Here is a 5,000-nt window from a genome sequence, read left to right as displayed (position 1 = left end):
TAATTCTTGTGTGACCAATTGCTGTCTACATACCAAGATTAACCGAGGCATATTTCATTCTTCCTCACCAAAGAGGTACCACAGACATTAATCAATCCATCAACCCATCCGTTATCCCGTATCTCTCTTGCAAGAAGACACAAACGACCCAGTGAAATCCAGCCATAACCATCGGATGAGTCTGGCCACTGGAGTTGTTTGGAATGACTACAGGTCAGAAGATAACGTGAATCGTGCCTGCTGTGTGGTGACTGAAACCAGGGTACTCGGTGTATTGTAACCATTACTAACAATCACCTACCACGCACGTGATCCACACACATATGACAGAGCAATCGCCTTGAGCGGGACTTCCCTCATTGCTGACTTCACTTTCCCAGAACAAAACATATAACCACAGCACCTAAGCACTGATTAACGTCACCAGAGAAACCCATTGAACCCCCCTTTATTATACCTACCCCAATTACATTACACATAAACTAATATATACATACCATGTCTAACCACACCCACCAACCATACGACTAACCTCCATGTATAGAACTAACACCAGTGCCTAGAAACACGCGTCACATACGACAACGCCCTTTATTAGCGGACGCCTATGTCGCCAAGACCGCCAGAGCTGGCCAGGTCAAGTGCCTGCCAGACGCAGGTGTGCCCAAGGTCAAGGCCCGGCACTTACTGTACTTTGCCTAAAGGGCCCATATATAGTCTGTTGTTGATAACCCCAGGTTAACTATCAATAAATGCAAGAAACTCCGGCTTGGAGTATATCTCGCCCGCATTAAGTCCGCCTTATGTAATTGCAACCAAAAAGCTTACACTGGTGGCAGCGGTGCTCCTACGCCCCGAATAGAAGCGCCGTCCTCAGCCACACAACCGGTTACAGTATGTTGCCAGGCCAACCCTGTACCGGTATTGTTTTAGTGCAGGATAATGATCTTATCGCAGATGTACTAGTCCTAATTTTCTGTGTCTTGGGAACAATTTCTCCTCTAAGTTCATGTTCGAGGATACCTGAAGAGGTATTGGATTTGTTGTTCCAGTTAGGAATGCTTTTCTTTTCCCCTATTTCATCTGTATGGGTTCTTAGACTGATGTATGTGGTTATTGTAATGGGGGCAGGTCGTTGTAAGATTTGAATGAAATGTCGCCGTTAGGATTGTGACCTTCTGTTGTCTGTGTGGTGCAATGTGATGTGATTAACGTATGAGTCGAAAAGTCTTATGTGCTGCTCTATGAGGAAGATTTTGGTTTCTGGGTGTAGATGTTATCATGGGGTTCTATTTGGTGCACCCAGTCACTATTCTTAAGGTTTTGTTTCGTGTTCTATACTAGTTTCTTAACGAACAAAGATCCTTCAAAGAACTGAATAGTCTCCTGACAATAACCAGAAAAAAAGAACCCTGGGTAGTAAAGGATTAAATTTCAACCCCAAGCGGCTCTCGTATTTCTTTGATTTTATTTCATAGAGTACAAATGTAAAAAAGGATATATAATAAAAAGAAAATTTATGTAGACTAATTTAAATCGAGATGATATCTTCCTACACAATCACAATGTGTAAAATGTACAAGTAGGCCTATGTATATATATATATATATATATATATACATATATATATATTATATATGTATATATATATATGTATATATGTATATATATATATATATACATATATATATATATATATATATATATACATATATATATCAAGGACTACTATTACACAGGACGTGCGCACCCAGATTTCTGGCTCCTCTAGCGGAGGCCATTGCTTTCTTTGTAACCTAACATTTTATATTGGACAAATATATCAAAACTAGAAACCTAACATTGTATATAGAACAAATATATCAACTATTGACTTATCCAATGCAGTATAAGTTAATATAAACTTTTATATTGAAATAAGAAACTATTCTTAAGGCACTGTTATGCTTTGAAATGACAATTTTAGCCGGACTTAACAGGTTTTATTGTATGAGGTTAGTGGACACCAGGGTTGGCACGCTCTTTGCCAAGAGGATGCCTGGCTGTGGCACGGCAATCACCCGGAAAACCAAACAGCTCATAATACTGCTGGTTCATCTTTTGGTTGTCTGTGATAGACCCGATGACACGCCCACCTGCCCTCTCAACATCAGCTGCCGCCTCCTTCACACGCTCAAGCTGGTATGCTGCTCTGAGCTTGTGGACGGGTGTCACAGAAATCATAATACTAGGCCCTCTGTGCAGCGACTTCATCATAATACATATCATAGAAGTGGCCTTGCAGTTTGGATTGTTCACTGCCATGCCACTCAAAACCCCACCAGAAAATGCAACAGTTGGCCGAATCTGTACTTCATCTATCAAGAGAAATACATTCTTCTGCTGCAGTGTCTTCACTTTGGCAAATGTTTCCCTCATCACCTGACCCTTGTCAATAGATGAAGTGATGTACTGCAGCTTGCGTTTCCTTGGCAGCACCAAAAAGTCTCTGAGGTGTTCATAACTACACTTGGGGTATAATTCAAGAGCAAAACAATAACCATTCATGGAAAACTGTTTCTGTGATAAAAGTTCCAACTGACGTGTCAAAAATACCAGCTTCTTCTCATTCTCGGTGTTTACACAGGCTGACGTGTGGGTTTGAAGAAGAGTGACAATAATCTCAATCTTTTTGTCAAACGGGATGTCATAGTTAATTGCTAAGCGCACAGCTTCGGCGAACTGACCATACGACTTTAAACCATTGTTGGGATGAAGTGTCCGACCCAGTGGTAAACTAATGGCCTTCTTGAATACACGGCAGATCAGTGGGCTACACAACGTGGGCGTGTTTTTGACAATCACAGACAGTCTGCACTCACTGAAATTTTCTGTCATGAACAGACACACTAACCTTTCTTCCGATCTTGAAATAATTAAGTTCTTGTACTGCTTCTGTAGGTCACGTTCAGGCCTAAAAGCATAAAATGAAGTAATCATATCTTTCTGAAGAAAATACCTCAGTTGCTTGTCTTCAGCCTTCGCCGGGCGAGGTACAGGTTTTGAAGATGGCAGACATGAAGCAGGCACATTGAAGACACTGGGAGGGATCGCAGGTCGCGTAGAACCACCAGGCAATTTGATAGAATGCGTGTTGGGACCCCAGTGTTTCTCACAAATGAAAAATCTGTCAGAATGAACAACAAAGTTCTTACGTGGTGCAGCACATCAATCCATTTCTGTCTTTCATAACGGTCATTTGGCAGTCGAAACACTCGACACCTGTTATCCTTGTTATAATTACCGTTGCAGTTCACAACACCACACTTATTCGGCATTTTGAATACACAAAATCAGCAAGAACCTATGTAAACAAATACAATCCACTTCTAAATGCAGCCACGCGGAGAAGACGGAGTAACACAACCTTAACACCTTCATTGCTAGTAGCACACTGGACCAGTGTTGCCACTCTGGAAAAAAAAAACTAGACAGCTTTCCAAAAACTACTACACTGAACAAAAAAGTACTAGATTTGAATTATATTACATAACATACACATGAAAACATTTTGAAGTTAGAAAACTATATACATCAGACTAATTACCACTGCCTGTAATGGTGCAATAATCCAAACTTTCACAACCAATCACTAGTTAGTCAAGTAAACAACTATGAGCTAAACTCGTCACTTGTATGCAGGCAAGACTGTTGTTGCATTGCTCTTTACGATTCTGCACTTAAAAATTTGCACTAAGTAATAATTCGGATAATACAAACCTCAACCGTCCTGCAACCATCTATATACTAATGTAACCAATCAATCGTGCATACATACTATAAGCAAATAACAAGTACGCCAATTTGACTGGCAATTTCTATGGAGTTCGTATGATGCTATACATTCAATTCATAGTAACTGTACGTGTGAATGTGTTATAGCTAATTTTCAAAACCTCTCAATGACAAATCATGCTTTCATGGAATAATTCGAGAAGTATTAGACAGAAATGATGCAGAAAAATAACATTTTGCGAAAACAGATACAAACTTCGACGCGAGCGCGACAGCCTGCTATATTTTGTACTTTGTAGGATGGTTGCGTGATTAGTAGGCAGGGTTGCCCAGTTAGCACTTTTGGTGCCAGATCTGGCACTATTTTTCTGTTTTGGCTCAAACTTTTTCAGTCTAGCATCTGGCTCCAAGAATTTGGCTCCGTAATGCAAAATTAAACGTTTTTATTGGGATCTTCAAAATATACTAGATTCTTGATATCCATGACGAAAAACCACTAGACTACTAGATTGAGGCAAAAAATAATAGCTCTAGTGGGAAAACACTAGGAGTGGCAACCCTGTACTAGACTGGCCTTCGCTAGCGGACCCAAGGATCTGGGTGCGCACGTCCTGTGTAATAGTAGTCCTTGATATATATATCATATATATATATATATACATAGATATATATATATATATATATAAATATATAAGATTATTTCATACAAATGAGAGAGAATGCGGGTGGGGAAGGGCAAACGAAGATGTGTTAGGAATAGAGTTTATTGCCCTAACGTTGCGACCAACTTGGTCTTCTTCAGAGGACTACAGCATTACAGACGGATCACAATTCTTATATTCGTAGTGAGAGGGAACCCGTCAAGGTATGAGCGTCATGTTTTCCCTTTGGCTAACGATTTAATTATTAGGACACTTGCTGCTTTCGAGAGGCATTTAAATCCGTCTCTGTCGTTGTTGTTCTTGTTGGCGGCGATATGTGCAGCTTCCACAGTTTTTCTCATTTTCTTCTCAAATCCCTCGTGTAGAATTTCTGCGTTGTTCCAATCAGGTAGATGTCCACATTTGTCCAGGTGACGAACCAGGGAGTTAGATGTTCTATGAGCCCTGAGATCGTTTTTGTGCTCATTCAAGCGTTTATTGAACCCTCGACCTGACTCACCGAAATAAGATGATGGACAACCGTTGCATGGAATACGGTAAATGACACTGAGATTATTACGCATA

This window comes from Oratosquilla oratoria, chromosome 15 (genome assembly GCF_046742065.1).
Source record: "Oratosquilla oratoria isolate Oo_2021 chromosome 15, ASM4674206v1, whole genome shotgun sequence".
Lineage (NCBI taxonomy): Eukaryota > Metazoa > Arthropoda > Malacostraca > Stomatopoda > Squillidae > Oratosquilla > Oratosquilla oratoria.
The sequence above is the reverse complement of the archived record's forward strand: the minus strand, read 5'-3'. Positions refer to the sequence as shown.